Source organism: Callithrix jacchus, chromosome 13 (assembly GCF_049354715.1).
Source record: "Callithrix jacchus isolate 240 chromosome 13, calJac240_pri, whole genome shotgun sequence".
Classification (NCBI taxonomy): Eukaryota; Metazoa; Chordata; class Mammalia; order Primates; family Cebidae; genus Callithrix; species Callithrix jacchus.
In genome coordinates this window covers 45,322,353-45,347,429 of record NC_133514.1, presented here as the reverse complement: position 1 = coordinate 45,347,429, position 25,077 = coordinate 45,322,353, and the positions used below count along the sequence as shown (strand labels likewise).

The window sequence follows — 25,077 nt, the reverse complement described above, 5'->3', positions numbered from 1 at the left end:
AGAAACCAGCGCAAAAAGGAGGAAAACACCCGAAACCAGAACACCTCGCCTCCTAGAAAGGACCAAAACTCCTCACCAGCAAGGGAACAAAGCTGGACGGGGAATGACTGTAACGAAATGACGGAATTAGACTTCAGAAGATGTATAATGAGAAACTTCTGTGAGCTAAAAGATCATGTATTAAATCAATGCAAAGAAACTAAAAACCTTGAAAAAAGATTTGAAAAATGATTCGAGGAATTGATAAAAAGAATGGATAACGTAGAGAGGAATATGAATGAATTCAAGGAGCTGAAAAACACAATACGAGAACCTCGCGAAGCATGTACAAGTTTCAATAGCCGAATTGACCAACCAGAAGAAAGAATATCTGAAGTCGAAGACCGACTCAATGAAATAAAATGAGAAACCAAGATCAGAGAAAAAAGTGCAAAAAGAAATGAAGAAAGTCTCCAAGAAATGTGGGACTATGTGAAAAGACCTAACCTACGTTTGATAGGTGTACCAGAATGTGATGAAGAGAATGAATCTAAGCTGGAAAATACTCTTCAGGACATCATCCAGGAAAATTTCCCTCACCTAGCAAGACAGGCCAACACTCAATTGCAGGAAATACAGAGAACACCACAAAGATATTCCGCAAGAAGAGCAACCCCAAGGCACATAATCGTCAGATTCAACAGGGTTGAAATACAGGAGAGAATACTGAGGGCAGCCAGAGAGAATGGTCGGGTCACCCACAAAGGGAAGCCCATCAGACTCACAGCAGATCTCTCGGCAGAAACACTACAAGCCAGAAGAGAGTGGGGGCCAATATTCAACATTCTTAAAGAAAAGAACTTTCAACACAGAATTTCATATCCAACCAAACTGAGCTTCAGAAGTGAAGGAAAAATAAAATCCTTTGCGAACAAGCAAGTACTCAGAGATTTTGTCACCACCAGGCCTGCTTTACAAGAGCTCCAAAAAGAGGCACTACACATAGATAGGATCAACCAGTACCAGCCATTCCAAAATCACACTGAATGATAAGAGCTTCAACATAATGAAGAATCTACAACAACTAACAGGCAAAACAGCCACTTAGCATCAAAATGGCAGTATCAAATTCACACATAACAATATTAACCCTAAATGTAAATGGACTAAATGCACCAATCAAAAGACACAGACTGGCAAATTGGGTAAAAATCCAAAACCCATCAGTGTTCTGTATCCAGGAAACCCATCTCACATGCAAGGATACACAAATACTCAAAAAAAGGGATGGAGGAAGATTTACCAAGCTAATGGAAAGCAAAAAAAAGCAGGAGTTGCAATTCTCATCTCTGATAAAATAGACTTTAAAGCAACAAAGATCAAGAGAGACAAAGAAGGCCATTACATAATGGTAAAAGGATCGATACAACAAGAAGAGCTAATGATCCTAAACATATATGGACCCAAAGCAGGAGCACCCAGATACATAAGGCAAGTTCTTAATGACTTACAAAAGGACTTAGACTCCCACACAATAATAGTGGGAGACTTTAACACTCCACTGTCAATACTAGACAGATCAACCAGACAGAAAATCAACAAGGATATCCAGGGCTTGAACTCAGACCTGAAGCAAGCAAACCTGATAGACATTTACAGAACTCTCCACCCCAAATCCACAGAATACACATTCTTCTCAGCACCACATCACACCTACTCTAAAATTGACCACATAATTGGAAGTAAAGCACGGCTCAACAAATGCAAAACAACGGAAATCATAACAAATAGCCTCTCAGACCATAGTGCAATCAAGTTAGAACTCAGAATTCAGAAACCGACCCAGAACTGCACAGCTTCATGGAAACTGAACAACTGGCTCTTGAATGTTGACTGGGTAAACAACGAAATAAAGGCAGAAATAAAGAAGTTCTTCGAAACCAATGAGAACGAAGACACAATGTGCCAGAACCTCTGGGACACATTTAAAGCAGTCTCTAGAGGAAAGTATATAGCAATAAGTGCCCATATGAGGAGAATGGAGAGATCCAAAATTGAAACCCTATCGTCAAAATTGAAAGAGTTAGAGGAGCAAGATCAAAAAAACTCAAAACCCAACAGAAGACAAGAAATAAGAAAGATCAGAGCTGAGCTGAAGGAGATTGAGACACGAAAAACCCTTCAAAAAATCAATAAATCCAAGAGCTGGTTTTTTGAAAAGATCAACAAAATAGACAGACCACTAGCCAGATTGATTAAAAAGAAAAGAGAGAACAAACAAATAGATGCAATAAAAAATGATAAAGGGGAAATCACCACAGATTCCACAGAAATTCAAACCATCATCAGAGAATATTACAAACAACTCTATGCTTATAAACTAGTAAACCTGGAAGAAAGGAATAAATTCATGGACTCCTGTGTCCTCCCAAGCCTAAACCAGGAGAAACCTGAAACTATGAATAGACCAATAACAAGGTCTGAAGTTGAGGCAGCAATTAAGAGCCTACCACGCAAAAAAAGCCCAGGTCCAGACGGGTTCACAGCCGAATTCTACCAGACACACAAGGAGGAGCTGGTACCATTCCTTCTAAAACTATTTCAAACAATCCAAAAAGAGGGAATCCTTCCCAAATCATTTTATGAGACCAACATCATCCTGATACCAAAACCGGCAGAGACCCAACGAGAAAAGAAAACTTCAGGCCAATATCCATGATGAACATAGATGCAAAAATCTTCAATAAAATATTGGCAAGCCGATTGCAACAGCAAATCAAAAAACTTATTCATCATGATCAAGTAGGATTCATCCCAGGGATGCAAGGCTGGTTCAACATACGCAAGTCTATCAACGTAATTCACCACATAAACAGAACCAAAAACAAAAACCACATGATTATCTCAATTGACGCAGAGAAGGCATTTGACAAAATTCAACAGCCCTTTATGCTAAAAACCCTCAATAAACTCGGTATCGATGGAACATATCTCAAAGTAATAAAAGCTATTTATGACAAACCAACAACCAATATCATACTGAATGGGCAAAAACTGGAAGCATTCCCTTTGAAATCTGGCACTAGACAAGGATGCCCTCTCTCACCACTCCTATTCAATATAGTACTGGCAGTTCTAGCCAGAGAAATCAGGCAAGAAAAAGAAATAAAGGGTATTCAAATAGGAAAGGTGGAAGCCAAATTGTCTCTATTTGCAGACGACATCATAGTATACCTAGAAGACCCCATTGCCTCAGCCCAAAAACTCCTGAAACTAATAAAAAACTTCGGCAAAGTCTCAGGATATAAAATCAACGTGCAAAAATCACAAGCATTCATCTACACCAATAACAGACTTAAAGAAAGACAAATCAAGAGCGAACTGCCATTCGCAATTGCTACAAAAAGAATAAAATACCTTGGAATACAACTCACAAGGAACATAAGGGACCTCTTCAAGGAGAACTACAAACCACTGCTCAATGAAATCAGAGAGGACACAAACAGATGGAGAAACATTCCATGTTCATGGTTAGGAAGAATTAACATCGTGAAAATGGCTATACTGCCCAAAGTAATTTACAGAATCAACGCTATCCCCATCAAGCTACCATTGACTTTCTTCACAGAACTGGAAAAAACCACCATGAACTTCATATGGAACCAAAAGAGAGCCCGCATAGCCAAGTCAATTCTAAGCAAAAAGAACACAGCGGGGGGCATCACACTACCGGATTTCAAACTATACTACAAGACTACAGTAATCAAAACAGCATGGTACTGGTACCAAAACAGAGATATAGACCAATGGAACAAAACAGAGGCACAAGAGGCAACACAACATACATACAACTATACAATCTTTGATAAACCTGACAAAATCAAGCAATGGGGCAAGGATTCCATGTTTAACAAATGGTGTTGGGAAAACTGGCTAGCCATGTGCAGAAAGCAGAATCTGGACCCCTTCCTGACACCTTACACTAAAATTAACTCCAGATGGATTAAAGACTTAAACATAAGACCTGGCACCATAAAAACCCTAGAAGGAAATCTAGGCAAAACCATCCAGGACATAGGAGTAGGCAAGGACTTCATGAACAAAACACCAAAAGCATTGGCAACAAAAGCCAAAATAGACAAATGGGACCTAATCAAACTCCACAGCTTCTGCACGGCAAAAGAAACAGTCACTAGAGTGGATCGGCAACCAACAGAATGGGAAAAAATTTTTGCAGTTTACCCATCTGACAAAGGGCTGATATCCAGAATTTACGAAGAACTCAAACAGATTTACAGGAAAAAAACAAACAAGCCCATTCAAAAGTGGGAAAATGATATGAACAGATACTTTACGAAAGAAGACATATATGAGGCCAACAATCATATGAAAAAATGCTCATCGTCACTGGTCATCAGAGAGATGCAAATCAAAACCACATTGAGATACCGTCTCACACCAGTTAGAATGGCGATCATTAAAAAATCTGGAGACAACATATGCTGGAGAGGATGTGGAGAAAAAGGAACACTTTTACACTGTTGGTGGGAGTGTAAATTAGTTCAACCATTGTGGAAGACAGTGTGGCGATTCCTCAAGGCCTTTGAAATAGAAATTCCATTTGACCCAGAAATTCCATTACTGGGTATATATCCAAAAGACTATAAATCGTTCTACTATAAGGACACATGTACACGAATGTTCATTGCAGCACTGTTTACAATAGCAAAGACCTGGAATCAAGGCAAATGCCCATTGATAGTAGACTGGATTGGAAAAATGTGGCACATATACACCATGGAATATTATGCAGCAATCAGAAATGATGAGTTTGTGTTGTTTGTAGGGACATGGATGAATCTGGAAAACGTCATCCTCAGTAAACTGACACAAGAACAGAAAATGAAACACCGCATATTCTCACTCATAGGTGGGTGATGAAAAATGAGAACACATGGACACAGAAAGGGGAGTACTAAACAGTGGGGTCTATTGGGGGGGAAGGGGAGGGCCAGTGGGAGGGAGAGGTGGGGAGGGATAGCCTGGGGAGAAATGCCAAATGTGGGTGAAGGGGAGAAGAAAAGCAAAGCACACTGCCATATGTGTACCTACGCAACTGTCTTGCATGCTCTGCTCATGTACCCCAAACCTATAATCCAATAAAATTTTTAAAAAAAGAAAATATTTAAAAGCATTTATTACTGTATATCCAAAGTAATGGGTAGAAAATTACTTAACAATTTGAGAATATCTTGGCAAAATAATTTGATTTTTATAAAATTACCAAATGAAATGAGTGTTTATAATGGGAAATTGTGTCTTGACTTGATGAATTTTTTAAAGTTAACTAATAAAAGTGGCTGCAAAAAGGAACTATCAACTGCTCCTGGAAATGGTCAGGGAGACCTGCAATTATGTATTATATATAAATTTATTTAATTCATGAATATTTTTTAATTTTCAAATCCTTTAATTCTTCAACATTTTGGAATAAAATCAAGTATAGGACTTTGTAGGAAATTTTCTGAAACATACATAGAAGTACTGACTCTGAGATGACCTCTCTGAAAAATAAGCATATGAATTTAAAAAAATATTGGACTGCCTCATTGTGTATGCCTCATCGGGTTAGCTATAATTATAAATAAGATAAGCAAACAACAGCAAGCTTTTTTGTCTGGCCACACACCACCTTCTTATATATTGTATATAGTTCATCAAAGTACTAATGAAGTTTCTATACAGATTAAATGAAGGAATCAGTATAAAATATATGAGAAGGGGATGTGGGCCAAAAAAAAAGAGCTTGTTTTTGTTAGCTTATATTTTTAATCACTGTAACTAATCCTGTGAGCCACATGCAATTAGGTGGTCTGGTGGTTTTCTCTCTGGTACTAAAATAGTTGTATGCCTGGGAAGTCTATGCCAGTTCATGCTGTGGAATCATACAGTGCTTATTTCACAGAGATTTTATAGAATCAAGAGAAATTATACATAGAAAAACACATTAAATGTATAAAGAATTGTACAAATATAAAGTGCTGTGATTGTTATCTAAATACTAGTTCTCATATGTCTCCAGAGAAGAGATAAGACAGAAATCTTGGTTGAATGTTAAAAAAAACAAAATAGACAGACTAGTAGCCAGATTAATAAAAAATAAAAGAGAGAATAATCAGATAGATGCAATAAAAAATGATAAAGGGGATATCACCACAGATTCCACAGAAATTCAAACCATCATCAGATTATTACAAACAACTCTATGCACATAGACTAGTAAACCTGGAAGAAATGGAGAGTCAGCAAGAAAAGAAAACTTCAGGCCAATATCCATGGTGAACACAGATGCAAAAATCTTCAAGAAAATACTGACAAACCAGTTGCAACAGCACATCAAAAAGCTTATCTGTCATGATCAAGTAGGCTTCATCCTGGGGATGCAAGGCTAGTTCAACATACACAGGTCTATAAACATAATTCACCACATAAAGAGAACCAAAGACAAAAACCACATGATTATCTCGATTGGTGCAGAGAAGGCTTTGCCAAAATTCAACAGCTCTTTATGCTAAAAATTCTCAATAATCTAGGTATTGATGAAATGTATCTCAAAATAATAAAAACTATTTGTGACAAACCAACAGCCAATATCATACTGAATGGGCAAAAACTGAAAGCATTCCCTTTGAAATATGGCACGAGACAAGAATTCCCTCTCTCACCACTCCTATTCAATTAGTACTGGAAGTTCTAGCCAGAGCAATCAGGCAAGAAAAAGAACAAAATAAGAGAGGACACAAACAGTTGGAGAAACATTCCGTGTTCATGGTTAGAAAAAATCAATATCGTGAAAACGGCCATACTGCCCAAAGTATTTTCAGATTCAATGCTATCCCCATCAAGCTACCAATGACCTTCTTCATAGAACTGGAAAAAACCACCTTAAACTTCATATGGAACCAAAAAAGAGCCCACATAGCCAAGTCAATTCTAAGCAAAAAGAACAAAGCGGGAGGCGTCACACTACCAGACTTCAAACTGTACTACAAGGCTACAGTAATCAAAACAGCATGGTACTGGTACCAAAACAGAGATATAGACTAATGGAACAGAACAGAGGCTTCGGATGCAACACAACATATCTACAACCATCTGATCGTTGACAAACCTGACAAAAACAAGCAATGGGAAAAAGAGTCCCTGTTTAAAAAATGGTGTTGGGAAAACTGGCTAGCCATGTGCAGAAAGCAGAAACTGGACCCCTTCCTGACACCTTACACTAAAATTAACTCCAGATGGATTAAACACTTAAACATAAGACCTGGCACCATAAAAACCCTAGAAGAAAATCTAGGCAAAACCATTCAGGACGTAGGTGTAGGCAAAAACTTCATGACCAAAACACCAAAAGCATTGGCAACAAAAGCCAAACTAGACAAATTGGACCTAATCAAACTCCACAGCTTCTGCACAGCAAAAGAAACAATTACTAGAGTGAATTGGCAACTAACAGAATGGGAAAACATTTTTTCAGTCTACCTATCTGACAAAGGGCTGATATCCAGAATTTACAAGTTAACTCAAACAGATTTACAGGAAAAAAACAAACAAGCCCATTCAAAAGCGGGCTAAGGATATGAACAGACACTTCACAAAAGAAGACATATGTGAGGCCAACAAACATATGAAAAAGGGCTCATCATCCCTGGTCATTAGAGAAATACAAATCAAAACTAAATTGAAATACCATCACATGCCAGTCAGAATGGCGACCATTATAAAATCTGTAGACAACCGATGCTGGAGAGGATGTGGAGAAATAGGAACACTTTTACACTGCTGGTGGGAGTGTAAATTAGTTCAACCGTTGTGGAAGACAGTATGGCGATTCCTCAAGGACCTAGAAATAGAAATTCCATTTGACCCAGCAATCCCATTACTGGGTATATATGTAAAGGATAATAAATCGTTCTACTAGGAGGGTATTACAGATGGCGCTGTGAGAACAACCCAGGATTGGAGCTCTCATTGAGTCCGCGGAGAGGTGAGTCGGAGCTGCATTTCCAGACTGATCTTTGTTGCCCACGGAACGGGGAAATTCCCAAGTGAAAAGGAGACGCGGGACGCCAGGCAGTAGCTCTGCCTGGCGAAGCCATCAGCCGTGGTGGTGGCGGCCAGCCATGCCCAGTGCTCCCCACAGGGTGCCCTGTTGAACCGGCAACCTGAGACTTCAGAGGGCTGGACTTGAGACTGAGCGAGACTTGGACAGTGGGCCAGCCCAGGGGATTGCAGGGACAGAGCGTTTGGGGTGGCCCAGTGGGATGAACAAAACCACGATTTCAAAGGATCCCTGTGCAGAAGCGCCAAGACGCTCTGTGAGGGAGGGGCGTCCACCATTACCAAGGCAACCCGCCCCAACTGAGATACACGCCCATTGCTGACGCAGCCAGCCGTTGCTGAGGCAACCCATCCCTACTGAGATACATGCCCACTGCTGACACAGCCTGCCATTGCCAAGGCAACCAGCTACAACAGAGAGACTCCGCCACAGGGCATGGCGGAGAACAGAGCAGAACAGCAGAGCCTGAAGCAACAAGGTGAACCACACAACAGCAGGGCGAAGCCTCGGCAGGCAAACAGTGGCTAGTCTGCCTCCTAGCTGGGCAGGACCTCAACGGACATCCAAAAATAAAGCCCAAACCCCCCAACACAGAGCATTTGAGAAAAAAAGAGTTTTCTTAATGAGCTCTGTTGCAGCAGAATCAAACATAGCAGCCTAACAGCCCTGAATGAACAACAAAGCTCACAGCAATTGAGCTCCTATAAAGTGCAGACTGTCTCCTCAAGCAGCTCCCTGACCCCTCTACATCCAAAAGACTGACATTTGGCAGGCATCATCCTGGGACACAGATAGCAGAAAAAGAAACTGGTAGCAACCCTTGCTGTGCCACAGCTGCTGGAGGTGTAACCCAGACAAGCAGGGTCTGGAGCGGACCTCAGCAGTCGTACAGCGAAGGGGTTAGACTGCTAGAAGGAAAACCAAGTAACAGAAATACTTCATCATCAACAATCTGGGTGTCCACTCAGAGACCCAATCGAAAAATCAGCAACTATGCAGACGACAAGAGGATAAATCCACAAAGATGGGAAGAAACCAGCGCAAAAAGAAGGAAAACACCCAAAACCAAAACACCTCGCCTCCTAGAAAGGACCAAAACTCCTCACCAGCAAGGGAACAAAGCTGGACGGAGAATGACTGTGATGAAATGACAAAATTAGACTTCAGAAGGTGGATAATGAGAAACTTTTGTGAGCTAAAGGAACATGTATTAAACCAATGCAAAGAAACTAAGAAACTGGAAAAAAGATATGAGGAAATGATAACAAAAATGGATAACTTAGAGAGGAATATGAATGAATTCAAGGAGCTGAAAAGCACAATACGAGAACTTTGCGAAGCATACACAAGTTTCAATAGCCGAATTGATCAAGCAGAAGAAAGAATATCTGAAGTCGAAGACCAACTCAATGAAATAAAACGAGAAACCAAGATCAGAGAAAAAAGCGCAAAAAGGAATGAACAAAGTCTCCAAGAAATGTGGGACTATGTGAAAAGACCTAACCTACGTTTGATAGGTGTACCAGAAGGGGACGAAGACAATGAATCCCAGCTGGAAAATACTCTTCAGGACATCATCCAGGAAAATTTCCCCCACCTAGCAAGACAAGCCAACACTCAATTGCAGGAAATACAGAGAACACCACAAAGATATTCCACAAGAAGAGCAACCCCAAGGCACATAATCGTCAGATTCAACAGGGTTGAAATAAAGGAGAGAATACTAAGGGCAGCCAGAGAGAAAGGTCGGGTCACCCACAAAGGGAAGCCCATCAGACTCACAGCAGATCTCTCAGCAGAAACACTACAAGCCAGAAGAGAGTGGGGGCCAATATTCAACATTCTTAAAGAAAAGAACTTTCAACCCAGAATTTCATATCCAGCCAAACTGAGCTTCAGAAGTGAAGGAAGAATAAAATCCTTTGCGAACAAGCAAGTACTCAGAGATTTTGTCACCACCAGGCCTGCTTTACAAGAGCTCCTAAAAGAGGCACTACACATAGAAAGGATCAATCAGTACCAGCCATTCCAAAATCACACTGAATGCTAAAGAGCTTCAACATAATGAAGAATCTACAACAACTAACAGGCAAAACAGCCACTTAGAATCAAAATGGCAGTATCAAATTCACACATAACAATATTAACCCTAAATGTAAATGGACTAAATGCACCAATCAAAAGACACAGACTGGCAAATTGGATAAAAAGCCAAAACCCATCAGTGTGCTGTATCCAGGAAACCCATCTCACATGCAAGGATACACAAAGGCTCAAAATAAAGGGATGGAGGAAGATTTACCAAGCTAATGGAAAGCAAAAAAAAGCAGGAGTTGCAATTCTCATCTCTGATAAAATAGACTTTAAAGCAACAAAGATCAAAAGAGACAAAGAAGGCCATTACATAATGGTAAAAGGATCGATAAAACAAGAAGAGCTAACGATTCTAAACATATATGGACCCAACACAGGAGCACCCAGATACATAAGGCAAGTTCTTAATGACTTACAGAAAGACTTAGACTCCCACACAATAATAGTGGGAGACTTTAACACTCCACTGTCAATACTAGACAGATCAACCAGACAGAAAATCAACAAGGATACCCAGGGCTTGAACTCAGACCTGGAGCAAGCAAACCTGGGGGACATTTACAGAACTCTCCACCCCAAATCCACAGAATATACATTCTTCTCAGCACCACATCACACCTACTCTAAAATTGACCACATAATTGGAAGTAAAGCACTGCTCAACAAATGCAAAACAACTGAAATCATAACAAACAGCCTCTCAGACCATAGTGCAATCAAGTTAGAACTCAGAATTCAGAAACCGACCCAGAACCGCACAGCTTCATGGAAACTGAACAACTGGCTCTTGAATGTTGACTGGGTAAACAACGAAATGAAGGCAGAAATAAAGAAGTTCTTCGAAACCAATGAGAACGAAGACACAACGTGCCAGAACCTCTGGGACACATTTAAAGCAGTCTCTAGAGGAAAGTATATAGCAATAAGTGCCCATATGAGGAGAATGGAGAGATCCAAAATTGACACCCTATCGTCAAAATTGAAAGAGCTAGAGGAGCAAGATCAAAAAAACTCAAAACCCAGCAGAAGACAAGAAATTACTAAGATCAGAGCTGAGCTGAAGGAGATTGAGACACGAAAAACCCTTCAAAAAATCAATAAATCCAAGAGCTGGTTTTTTGAAAAGATCAACAAAATAGACAGACCACTAGCCAGATTGATGAAAAAGAAAAGAGAGAACAACCAAATAGATGCAATAAAAAATGATAAAGGGGAAATCACCACAGATTCCACAGAAATTCAAACCATCATCAGAGAATATTACAAACAACTATATGCACATAAACTAGTAAACCTGGAAGAAATGGATAAATTCCTGGACTCCTGTGTCCTCCCAAGCCTAAACCAGGAGGAAGCTGAAACTATGAATAGACCAATAACAAGGTCTGAAGTTGAGGCAGCAATTAAGAGCCTACCTCACAAAAAAAGCCCAGGTCCAGATGGGTTCACAGCCGAATTCTACCAGACACACGAGGAGGAGCTGGTACCATTCCTTCTAAAACTATTTCAAACAATCCAAAAAGAGGGAATCCTTCCCAAATCATTTTATGAGACCAACATCATCCTGATACCAAAACCCGGCAGAGACCCAACGAGAAAAGAAAACTTCAGGCCAATATCCATGATGAACATAGATGCAAAAATCTTCAATAAAATATTGGCAAGCCGATTGCAACAGCAAATCAAAAAACTTATTCATCATGATCAAGTAGGATTCATCCCGGGGATGCAAGGCTGGTTCAACATACGCAAGTCTATCAATGTAATTCACCACATAAACAGAACCAAAAACAAAAACCACATGATTATCTCAATTGACGCAGAGAAGGCATTTGACAAAATTCAACAGCCCTTTATGCTAAAAACCCTCAATAAACTCGGTATCGATGGAACGTATCTCAAAGTAATAAAAGCTATTTATGACAAACCAACAGCCAATATCATACTGAATGGGCAAAAACTGGAAGCATTCCCTTTGAAATCTGGTACTAGACAAGGATGTCCTCTCTCACCACTCCTATTCAATATAGTACTGGAAGTTCTAGCCAGAGCAATCAGGCAAGAAAAAGAAATAAAGGGTATTCAAATAGGAAAGGTGGAAGCCAAATTGTCTCTATTTGCAGACGACATGATAGTCTACCTAGAAGACCCCATCGCCTCAGCCCAAAAACTCCTGAAACTGATAAACAACTTCAGCAAAGTCTCAGGATATAAAATCAATGTGCAAAAATCACAAGCATTCGTCTACACCAATAACAGACTTAAAGAAAGCCAAATCAAGAGCGAACTGCCATTCGCAATTGCTACAAAAAGAATAAAATACCTTGGAATACAACTCACAAGGAACGTAAGGGACCTCTTCAAGGAGAACTACAAACCACTGCTCAACGAAATCAGAGAGGACACAAACAGATGGAGAAACATTCCATGTTCATGGTTAGGAAGAATTAACATCGTGAAAATGGCTATACTGCCCAAAGTAATTTACAGAATCAACGCTATCCCCATCAAGCTACCATTGACTTTCTTCACAGAACTGGAAAAAACCACCATGAACTTCATATGGAACCAAAAGAGAGCCCGCATAGCCAAGTCAATTCTAAGCAAAAAGAACACAGCGGGGGGCATCACACTACCGGATTTCAAACTATACTACAAGGCTACAGTAATCAAAACAGCATGGTACTGGTACCAAAACAGAGATATAGACCAATGGAACAAAACAGAGGCACCGGAGGCAACACAACATACATACAACTATACAATCTTTGATAAACCTGACAAAAACAAGCAATGGGGCAAGGATTCCATGTTTAACAAATGGTGTTGGGAAAACTGGCTAGCCATGTGCAGAAAGCAGAAACTGGACCCCTTCCTGACACCTTACAGTAAAATTAACTCCAGATGGATTAAAGACTTAAACATAAGACCTGGCACCATAAAAACCCTAGAAGGAAATCTAGGCAAAACTATCCAGGACATAGGAGTAGGCAAGGACTTCATGAACAAAACACCAAGAGCATTGGCAACAAAAGCCAAAATAGACAAATGGGACCTAATCAAACTCCACAGCTTGTGCACGGCAAAAGAAACAGTCACTAGAGTGGACCGGCAACCAACAGAATGGGAAAAAATTTTTGCAGTCTACCCATCTGACAAAGGGCTGATATCCAGAATTTACAAAGAACTCAAGCAGATTTACAGGAAAAAAAGAAACAAGCCCATTCAAAAATGGGCAAAGGATATGAACAGATACTTTACGAAAGAAGACATATATGAGGCCAACAATCATATGAAAAAATGCTCATCGTCACTGGTCATCAGAGAGATGCAAATCAAAACCACATTGAGATACCATCTCACGCCAGTTAGAATGGCGATCATTAAAAAATCTGGAGACAACAGATGCTGGAGAGGATGTGGAGAAAAAGGAACACTTTTACACTGTTGGTGGGAGTGTAAATTAGTTCAACCATTGTGGAAGACAGTGTGGCGATTCCTCAAGGCCTTAGAAATAGAAATTCCATTTGACCCAGCAATCCCATTACTGGGTATATATCCAAAAGACTATAAATCGTTCTACTATAAGGACACATGTACACGAATGTTCATTGCAGCACTGTTTACAATAGCAAAGACCTGGAATCAAACCAAATGCCCATTGATAATAGACTGGATTGGAAAAATGTGGCACATATCCACCATGGAATATTATGCAGCAATCAGAAATGATGAGTTCGTGTCGTTTGTAGGGACATGGATGAATCTGGAAAACATCATCCTCAGCAAACTGACACAAGAACAGAAAATGAAACACCACATATTCTCACTCATAGGTGGGTGATGAAAAATGAGAACACATGGACACAGAAAGGGGAGTACTAAACACTGGGGTCTATTGGGGGGAAAAGGGGAGGGCCAGTGGGAGGGGGAGGTGGGGAGGGATAGCCTGGGGAGAAATGCCAAATGTGGGTGAAGGGGAGAAGAAAAGCAAAGCACACTGCCATGTGTGTACCTACGCAACTGTCTTGCATGCTCTGCTCATGTACCCCAAAACCTATAATCCAATAAAAAATTAAAAAAAAAAAAAAAAAGAAATCGCGGTTTTGTTCGTCCCACTGGGTATCCCAATCCCTGCAATCCCCTGGGCTGGGCTACTGTCCAAGTCTCGTTCAGTCTCAAGTCCAGCCCTCTCAAGTCTCAGGTTGCCGGTTCAACAGGGCACCCGGACAAGCGTGCCCTGTGGGGATTGCTGGGTAGGGCCGGCCGCTGCCGCCCCGGCTGCCGGCTTCGCCAGGCAGACCTACTGCCTGGCGTCCCGTGTCTTTTTTATACTTGGGAGTTTTCCCGTTCTGTGGGCAACAAAGATCAGTCTGGAAATGCCGCTCTGACTCACTGTTTGCGGATTCAACGAGAAGAGCTCCAATCCTGGGTTATTCTCACAGCGCCATCTTGGAACAGACACCCAAAGCTAACTTATTATGCGCTTCTTATTCACCAGGCCCTTTGCTGAGTGCTTGACACAGTTCAGCCCTGTGAGTTTGGGGTCAGTCTCGTCTTGCACATGAAGAAACAGAAGCTTAGGAAACTTAAGAAACTTGCCTAGAATCACAAAACTAGCATGTAGAGGAGCTGGACTTTCATCTCAGGTAGTCTTTTGATGACTGCTGTCTTACTTACCACAATAGGTATTTCCCAAAGAATATGAATTACTTGAGAGTTTTAAGAGCTGCTTTTTATTATACTAGAAGATGAGACAGGGAACTAATAATTATTTATGTGTTAGGCATATTATCTACCTTAGTTTTGTTATTATATCCATTTTCCTGATGAGAAAAGGGAGGTTCAGGGGGGTTAAGTAACTTGTCTAAGATCACACAGCTGGTAATTAATAAAGTCAGGATTGAGACCAGATTAATGTAGCTTCAAAGCCTGTACTTTTCTATTACACAACATTGCCTTCCTAAACATAGCAGATAGAGATTAATAATCCTGGGGGTTGGACTTGAGGCTGAAAACATCTTTCCTGGACCTTCTAGAGTCCTTTGTCCTCCTCTTTCCCCCAAAGACCTCTTTTACCTGCGCTCCACCAAGAATTTTTCACACTTGTTTTTCCCTTGGTTGGCCTTCTGCCCCAGCCAAAGACATGTTAGAGCTTTATTCCAGAAACCAGGGCTCCTGGAATGGGCAAGGAGTGGCTGCCTGTGGTGGAGAGAATGGAACAGCTTGTTCTGCTTGTCCCTCAGCCCTGCTTCTGACCCTGTTCCTTTCCCCATCCCAGCGGGCTTGTCAGGCAGCAGCTGTGTGGGGAGCTGGGGCTTGCCAAGCTCCCAGCAAGGGGGCTTTGGTCAAAAAGTGCATTGACGCCTGCACTCTGGGTTTTCAGCCCTCCTGCTGCATTTTCCTCGGTTCTCATTAACCTCTCCCCAACTCATTCTCCATCTGACCCCACTCCTACCTCGCACCCCCGCCAAGGTGCTGTGAACAGCCATGTCACAATTTCTCTTATTCCTTCCGAAGCACAAGTTCATGAAGTTGCCCATCACAGGCGTGTGCCCCTGCCTGCATGTGGGCAGCCACAGTGGGTTTCCTTGGTGACTTGTGGCCCACTCTGCACCCAGTGCACTGTCACGCCTGGGAGCAAATGTCCAGGGCACGAGGCTCCTGGGCCACATCCCAAATGGACTGTTTGGTAGGGGATCTCATGAAGGGGCAGTACCTGTGGGTCCCAGGAGACATGCATTAGTCCTGAGCCCTTACACCTCTGACCCTGGGGAAATACCTTCAACAGCTCTACAGCTCAGGGCCTTTTGCCACAAGGTAAGACTTTTGAAGCTGCCAATAACAGCAGGCGAAGGAGGAATGAGACAGAATGGAGAGACTTTCATGCCAAAGTCAGTGAGTTTTCCTGAGATAATTACCTTTGCAGGCTGTGTGGCAGAGTTTTAGAAGAGAAAAGGATTTGGAACATCTTTAAGGAGCAGAGAGACTGGCCAAGGCATCTCCTCAAACTTGGCATGGCATTGCACTGAAAATTTTTTTTTAATTAATACTGAGAGAAGTGTGACACTGAAATTTGCAAACACTCCCCTTGTCTGTCCTCAGGGTTTGTCTCATTCCCACCCTCTCCTTCTCTAGCATTTCATTCCCACTATTTCTTTCTCTGTGTGATTTTCTCACTGGATCCAGCTCCTCTGAATCCTCCTCTGTGCTTCTTGCTGCTGACCCTTTGTCCATGGTGGCACCTCCTGCCTTGGGACAGGATTCCCAGGAACTCAAGAATGGGAGGCTGGAGACATTCTCCCTTCCCCCACTGTCTTCCCTGCTCTGTCCCTGGCCCTGCAGAGTGGAAACACAACTGGAGTATGGGTGCCCTGGGTGTATTCCTGATGCCTGCTCTCAGGGGCCAGAGGACAGCATCCCATACCTGGTGATCATTAGGATCACCCCGAAAGCTCCAAAAGGATACGAGTTCAGGGTTCTCCTTCAGACCTAGGGATTCAGTGTCTCAACTGGGGATGCTGGCTGAGGAATCAGCACAATTCTGAGGTGGTCAGCCTGCCGATGAGTCCCTTGGGCCCCTACACTGCTGAGGAATGTGGCCACTTTGGTAGGGATGAGAGAGCAAGGGGTAGGGGCCGAGGGCGGTGGCTATGCCTTGAGAGACAGGCAAAGACCAGGAAGGGGCTGAGGAATTGGAGGCCTGATATTAGCAGAAGGGAGCAGTGAAAGGATAGAGGGTTTTATGGAAAGCAGGGGCCTGCCTGGGGGGTACTAGAACACAGCTGAGCAAAAGACATGGGGAGGTCATCTGGCACCCTTTCCCTTAGGAACACAGACATGTGAGGAACACCTGCTTGGATGTCTGCATCCATAGTGGGATGCTCCCTGGCAGTTCTCACGTTGCCAGAGGTAGGAGCACCTGGGGAGGGCTCTGCAGAGCCACAGGATCGCTCAGTCCTGTTGCCTTGATGTTCTTTCTGTCTGGGATGTTATTCTAGCTGTTAGATCTAAATCATAACACATGCAGGCTGGGCCAGCCAGCTGGCATAATAACAATAACGGTGGAACCCTGTGTTTAGCTGGACAGTGATTTTCCCCTTCCAAGGAGTACAAAGCCCTTTTCAGAGGTGTTTCTGTTCATCCTCTTCCCTTTTTATGAACCAAGAATTTCTCTCCCTGTCTTCAGACAGAGGGTGCTGAGACGTGAGGGGCAAAGCTACGTTACTGGTGGTGGCCTTGATACTAAGGACAGTGTTTCTGGAGATCCTGCCTGGATTCCTTCCACACTGGTCCTAGGAGAAGGTCAGGGCAGAACCTAGGATCAAAACCTGACAGGAGACCTAGCTCTGTCCCATAGTCCTGTCCCACCCTCCTGCATGCTTCCACCATGGGTCTTTTAGTCTTTCTCATTTTCTTTGAATGCCTGATGCCTGTTCTAGCCTAGTAATGCCCAAGAAACTTCATGTAGGAATCCAGGGAGTAGAGCCCACTGAGTGAGCAGGGGTAGCAGGATGCTGGCATTGGCTGTGAACAGCTTTCTCACCATCCCTAGCCAGCATCTGGCTCAGCCACATGCCTGCGTCCTCCTGTGGCTTGAATGCCCTCGCTTTCCTGGGAGTTCACCTTTCTTGCCTTTTCCCTTTGTAGGTGTGGATGGATGCAGGCACCCAGATCTTCTTCCCCTTTGCCATCTGTCTTGGGTGCCTGAAAGCCCTGGGCAGCTACAACAAATACAACAACAACTGCTACAGGTGACTGGGGACGTGGGGCCTGAGGCTCACACCTGCATCTTTCTATGGCCCTCCAGCCATGCTAGATGAGGGGTGAGTTGAAGGGTGCATTAGCTCCTGGATTTGTCCCCTGCATACATCCCCATTTCCAACACCCCAGAGCTACCAGGAGCTGCAAGGAGCCAACTGCAAGATGGGCAGAGACTTGCACCTGATAGGGTGGGATAGTTGTGATGGGCTGGGAGACCACAGCAGGAGGACCCGGCTTCCTGGCTGATATAGAGGTTAGTGGGCTCAGAAGTGCTAGGTAACCAAGCCTGAGAAGCACAACAGGTCCTTGAATAATGTCGTTTCCTTATACCTTCGATGAGAAAAAGAAACTGGTTTCAACAGAGGTTGTTTTGCTTAAAATTTCAATTTGCAAGAATGCATCAATGATGTTAAGTAAGGTCCTACTATGATTAGCAACATCATACATTGCATCTCGGTCTCTGCCCTGAAAACCTTGAATCCTTACCTGTTTTTCACACCATCTTCCTCACTTCACGTCCTGTCCCGGTTGTTCTCCCCTTGCCTACCTTGTTTGTGCTCAGAGAATTTAAGCCAGTTTTAATAGGCACTAAAACATAGCTGAAATGAAATCACATTGTGCATCTCAAAATCAAATTTAGGTGACTAACAGTCATTTATTGTTTGGGATTACCCATGTCTTTACCCCTGCATTAGCATGCAAATGGGATGATGGTAGAGTGGTAGTGTCCATGAGGTGTGGATCATTATGGCAGAGAGGGGTGGCTGTCACATCTAGATTCATGTTTCACTTCCCTCGAGCCTCATTCTTTTAGGACTACCTTGATTTAGTCTGTGCCTGGGCTGGTGGAGGCCGAGGAGTGTCAGAGCAGAGCCAGTGCTTTGCTTGGTCCTCTGAATTCTGCCAGATAGCCCTACTCCAGCTTCCTTGAAGGGCTGTGCCTCCAGACAGGAAGCAGGTGAGGTTGCAGCCCTGTTCTGACCCTGCCCTTCCACCCTCTCCTCACCCCTGCCCCACAGGGACTGTATTGCCCTCTGCTTCCTCAACAGCAGTACCAGCTTTGTGGCCGGGCTTGCCATCTTGTCCATCCTGGGCTTCATGTTGCAGGAGCAGGGGGTGCCCATTTCTGAGGTGGCTGAGTCAGCTGAGTGTTAGTGGGGAGGCCTGGAGGCAGTGAGCCTGGTTCAAACCTCTGGCAGCCAGGGTCCAGAGGCGTTCCTATTGTGCCACCTACTCTGGGTGAACTATGGCCACCATTCAGTAAATGCATTCTGAGAAGGCTTAGGCGAGAATTGAAACAGTCATTTCAGCTTTAAAGAGTAGGCATAGAGTGAACATTTTTATTCCCACCCTTAGATTCCTGTTCATTACCATGGAGGCAGCCAGTGTTATCTATTTCATGTTTACACTTCCAGAAACAGTTCAGACATATACGAGAAAAAAATGTATATACAGACATATACATGCAATACAGAGTACTATTTCTATTTCTTGCCTTCTTTTTAAAAACCAAATGATAGCATCCTGTATACACTGTTCTGCGCCTGGCCTCATTTTGTTCATTTTAAAATGCATCTCAAGGAGACGTTCCTGTCAGCATATAGAGTTTCCCCATTTTGCGAGTGACTGCCTTTCCATCATGCAGTGCGGTTGTTGCCCGATCTGGATAAGCTGTGCAGTGTTTCTCTTGCTCGCTCACTCTTAATGAGGTGATTTCTTCCCATGGCATTCAGAAACATGCCTGGGCCACACATGATGCCAAGCTCTGGGTAGTGGACGTCTCCAGTTCTCATTAAGAAGGATAGTCTCTCTCTCTTTCTTTCTTTCTCTCTCTCTCTCTCTCTCTCTCTCTCTCTCTCTCTCTCTCTCTCTCTCTGTTTTAATTTTTTTGAGACGGAGTCTTGTTGCCCAGGCTGGAGTGCAATGACATGATCTTGGCTTACTGCAACCTCTGCCTCCCAGTTCAAGTGATTCTCGAAGTGATTATTGTGCTTCAGCTTTCCAAGTAGCTGGGATTACAGATGTGTGCCACCATGCACAGCTAATTTTTGTATTTTCAGTAGAGACAGGGTTCCACCCTATTGGCCAGGCTGGTCTTGAACCCCTGGCCTCAAGTGATCCACCTGTCTCAGTCTCCCAAAGTTTTGGGATGATAGGCATGAGCCACCATGCCTGGTCCATGTCTCACTTTCATTAAGGGTTTATTGTATGCCAGGCACTGGGTGAAGCACTCTGCTTGTATCATGCAATGGAAACCTGTGGGGCAGGCTCTGCATGACCCCCACCTCACCAATGTGGGAACAAAAGACCTCCAAGGTCACAGCCATGCTCTTCATCTTTCGGAGGAAACTTCCCATGTGTAGACCCAGGCTCTATCATGTGCATTTTTTCCTGTGATGTAAGTCAGCTGAGAGAAATGTTCATGCACTGTGAGGATGCATGTCAGCAGCATTCTGAAATCAATGCCAGGGTACTCATTGTAGGGTGACAGAAGGGGCTCCAGGTACAGAGGTGGTAAACTGGAGGCCCCAGGCCATATCTGGCCTTAGAGCAATTTTCTTTGGTGCCATCTACATTCCTTACAAATACAAAAAACATCTGTAGCAGCTAGGGCGTGATGGCTCCACTTCTCTCCAGGCTCTTCCACCTCCTTGTGTTTTACACCGGGTCTGCTTCACAGATTTCTATGGCCTGCTGGCTTCTGAGCTCATTCTAGACTTGAACCCTCAGGTCTGTGTCATAGATCTGGCGATCTGGAGTCCCCTTAGACTCAGCCCTTTACACCTGCCATCTCTAGATTCTGTTTTTGCCAATGAGAATACAGTGAGAGGTACCTTGGAAATTTGAGAACTAGGTGAAGGTTGGGTGGCTTCTCCGGGTGAGGGTGGTGGTGGTGTTAGTAACTTGGGGTAAAGTGTCCTCTAGCTCCTGTTATTCCGTGGCCCCACTCTGAGACGCCATGGGTCACACATGGCTGGAGTATCCAGGCACTGGCCCATGTTCCTCTGCTCCTTGCTATAGGTCCTGGTCTGGCTTTCATCACCTACCCATGGGGTGTGGTGATGCTGCCATTCTCTCCTCTCTGGGCCTGCTGTTTCTTCTTCATGGTCATTCTCCTGGGACTGGATAGCCAGCTATCAAGAGGCAGCCACTCAGAGGCTGAGAGATGAGTGGGGGGTGTGCACTCGGGAGGGGGAGCAGTGGGCATGTGGTTGAGTTTTATGCCCCAAAGGCCCTTAAAATAGCTGGGGACTGGGTGAATGTCAGAAGTGGATGCCCTTTTGGGGACACAGGGGGAGATTGAAGGTGAGTCCAGACCTAACCAGGCAAGGACAGTAGCTCTGGAGACCTGAGACAGTGAGGCAGGGCTGACCCTGGGAGAGAGAAGCCAGTGCTCATGGATGGGGCATCTCGGGAGCTCTCCTTCCTCCAATCCCTTTGCCCTGTCATCCGGTTTGTGTGCATAGAAAGCCTGTTGACTGCACTGGTGGACATGTACCCCCGCATGTTTCACAAGAACCGGAGATAAGTCCTCATCCTTGCAGTGTCTGTCCTCTCCTTCCTTGTGGGGCTGGTCACGCTCACAGAGGTGAGAGCCTGGGGGAGGGGGAGGCTGGGGAGGAGGAGCCAAGTGATGGCTGCTACCTGTCAGTGAGGCAGATACCACAGTTTCGGGGCAGGGCAGGTCGTCTGGGCTTCCAGGCATGAGGATTCCCTCTTTTCTCACCCCAGGAATGACAAAGTAGGCAGGTTTCTCCTCTGGCCTTTTGGCATGGACCACCCACCTCCAGGGATGGGTGAGGAGCCATTTGGCTCCACAGTAAGTGAAGAAGTATGCAAAGCACTGCTTTGGGAGAAGCTGCCTTTCCAGCAAGCTCTGGTGATTTCCCAGGCAGCTGAACTGAGTTCTACATACAAACTTCAAAGCAAGAAAGGGAGCCCTGGGGCTGGGTAACATTCGGTGTGCTGTGTCAAGGGAGAGGGAGGGAGATGGAGCTTGTCAGCTTGACCGTATTGATGACAGCCTGTATCCTGATTCTTTCCCCAGAGTACACTCTATGTCTTGGCCTTTGGGGCCAGTCCCTAAGTGTTTTCAGAGATAACCTAACAATAGCTGTCTTATTTCATCCATCTTCTGTCCCAAAACAATAATAAAAATAATTAGTGTCTCTTATCTGCCTAGTGCTTTATGGCTTACTTTATGGCAGTGTGAAACTAAAGGGCACAGAAGTGAATCTGTTGGTTTCCACTGGATAAATTTCTGTTTAAAATACTCTCCTCCCATGCAGGGCGGCATATACATGTTCCAGCTCTTTGACTACTATGCCACCAGCGGCATGTGCCTCCTGTTCGTGGCCATCTTTGAGTCCCTCTGTGTGGCTTGGGTTTATGGTGAGTGACTCCTCCCCTAGGTCCCAGCATTATCCTCTTGTCTAAGGGTCTTGGGGCCCTTAGACAAGAAACAGACATCTCCTGCTCACATTTGCCTTTTCCTGGCCTGCCTCTTGCTCATCCTCAAAAATCTTGCAAATCCTAAGTTGCTGCTGTTGGAAGGCCCTCCAGAAGCGCCTGGCCCACGGTCTTGGTTATAGCTACACCCAGACCACCTCAGTTGGGCCCATATCCTGTCCTGTCCAAATGTTCTCAGCTTTTGACAACCTCGATCATCAGGAAGTAACTGCCCATAACCCAGGCCGAGCCCTGGCGGTAGCTGTTGATGCCTCTGAGTGTCAGGGAAGAGCTTTCTCCCAGCCACCATTTCAACAGACAGCTGTGATGTCATCTCTTTGTGGGTCCCTGCCCCTTCTGGTCTGTGCATGATCCCATCCTGATGTTCTGGGTGTGGAAGAATGACTTTTTTCCCCTTCCTTTTTTTCTGCATGGCAGGAGCCAGGCGCTTCTACGACAACATCGAAGACATGATTGGGTACAGGCCATGGCCGCTTATCAAATATTGTTGGCTTTTCGTCACACCAGCTGTGTGCACAGTAAGATCATCTCAGGGATGAAGATGGGGGCTAGCAGGGTAGAGAAGCCATTAGCTCTGCACCGGACTTCTCCATAGGAACTAAAAATTATCTTAGATTTTTACTCATCCTCCTTTTGGATTCTAGAAAACTACAGCAAAATAGATTCTTCCTTTCCATTTCACAGAAGGATAAACTTGGGTCCAGAACTGTCAGACGGTTTGACCAACACCACAGTGTGAGTATAACGTCACAGGCCAGGACTGAAACTCGGGTAGATTGGGCTGCTCAGAATAACACTAATAGCCACAGCAGTCATCATGGCAGCTGGTACAGAGCACTTCCTTTGTGCTGGGCATGAGGTGCTTTAACATGTATTAACTCATTTAATCCTCACAAGAGCCCCATAAACTGAGTGCTGTTGTTACACTGGTGTTAAAGATGAAACTGAGGTTGAAGAGATTGTTAGACCACTTGTCCAAGCTAGAAAGTTGCAGAGAACTTGGATTCAAACCCATGCAACCTGGCTCCAGAGTCTGAGCCTGCAGCCACAATGTGCAGCTTCCTTTGACTTTATCTCTTTGTGTCAGCTGTTCCTGAGTTCCCCACTGTATGCAGGACATAACTGAGGAGCAGAGGGAGAATGAGGCACATCCCATATCCTTGAGGTGCTCACATCCCAAACTCATGGTGCAGAGGAGGTAGTAAATACCCTACAGCATGCAGTAGACATGTGATCACATCCTAACTGGGAGTCAGCTGCATGCAGAAGTGCCCATGGGTACAGGGGCCCTGGAGTGACAGGGTATACTGCTGGAAGGCATGGGTTTTGGGCAGAGTGTGGATGGAGAAGACTGGAGGCTGATTGGCCCAGAATAGCCTTGAGGTGAATCCAGGCTTGGAGTGTGGTTTCTGCCAGGCTGCTGGGGGAGGGGGAGCTGAGGGCACAGGGACCCTGCCCCCTAACCTCTCTCATCTGCTCTCCCCTATGCCACCTTCCTCTTCTCACTGATCAAGTACACTCCGCTGACCTACAACAAGAAGTACACGTACCCATGGTGGGGTGATGCCCTGGGCTGGCTCCTGGCTCTGTCCTCCATGGTCTGCATTCCCTCCTGGAGCCTCTACAGACTCAGTACCCTCAAGGGCCCCTGACCCCTTCAGAGAGGTGGGGCTTTTGTGGGCAGGAGAGCAACCAGAGGGGCTGGGAGCCTTCATAGGTGCCGACAGGTGGGCTGCCAGCCAGGGTGCATGCAGTTGTATAGAGAGGCCAGTGGACATGGCTTGGGTGTCAGGGAGCAATAGAGAGGCTGCTGAGAAGTCTTAGGAAGAGATAGTGTGACTCCCAGGCATGCACTGTGGTGACAAGGAAGGCAGGTTTATGTGTGGGGAGGTGGGTAGATATTGGTGATGAGGGAAGCTGGCAGACCTGTCCCCCTCTCCGCCACCTGACAGCCACCTCCGCTCTACCTGCAGAGAATCCATCAGCTTGTGTGCCCAGCTGGGACCTATGCCAGTGGAACCCAGCAGGACCCTTGGCTCCTGCTGCTCAGACTCCAAGAGCTTGAGTCTCACTGCTAAGGGGCAGGCTCTCAGATGGTGCCTGTGAGCCTGGCCATGGGGACAGCTGCAGAGGGGACAGTGCAGAAGCAGCCCATGTGCTTCCTTGCCCCTCACCTGGAGTGGATAAGACAATAGGGGTATTTCAGAATCCACCTGCTGAGCTGGGTGCCTCCCACTCCAACATTTCTGCTCAGGGGTGGTTGAACAGAATTGAAATGCCAGTGCCAAGAGTGTACCCCTGAGACACTTGGGAGGTCGGGTGGGGGGCTGGTGGGTGGGGTGATACTGTTCCTGGGCCCTCTCACCCTTCATTCCATTAAATCCACATTCTTCCCACTGACTGCTGGTGATTTCTGCCCCTCTGCCTGGCTGCCTTGACCCTTCCCCATGTTACAATTGTGGCTTTAGGACCCTGCCCCTCCTCATCCTGCCCTCCCCCACTGAGTTCTCCCTGGGGCACACTCAGCACAGTGATGGGGGGGTGCAGGTGGTGGGTCCAGGATGAGAGCCTCCTTCATCAGGCATCTGGACCAGAGGAGGCTGCCCCGCCTCTCTCCATGTGTCCCCAGCTTCCTTCCTTCTCCTTTG

The 25,077-nt window shown here is 44.8% G+C and overlaps 1 pseudogene; it reads left to right on the top strand.

Annotated features, from left to right (window-relative positions):
• LOC100399318 (sodium- and chloride-dependent GABA transporter 2-like) overlaps positions 1–24,507 on the top strand; it is a 120,780-nt pseudogene extending 96,273 nt beyond the window's left edge.
• Positions 24,508–25,077: the final 570 nt, after the last annotated feature.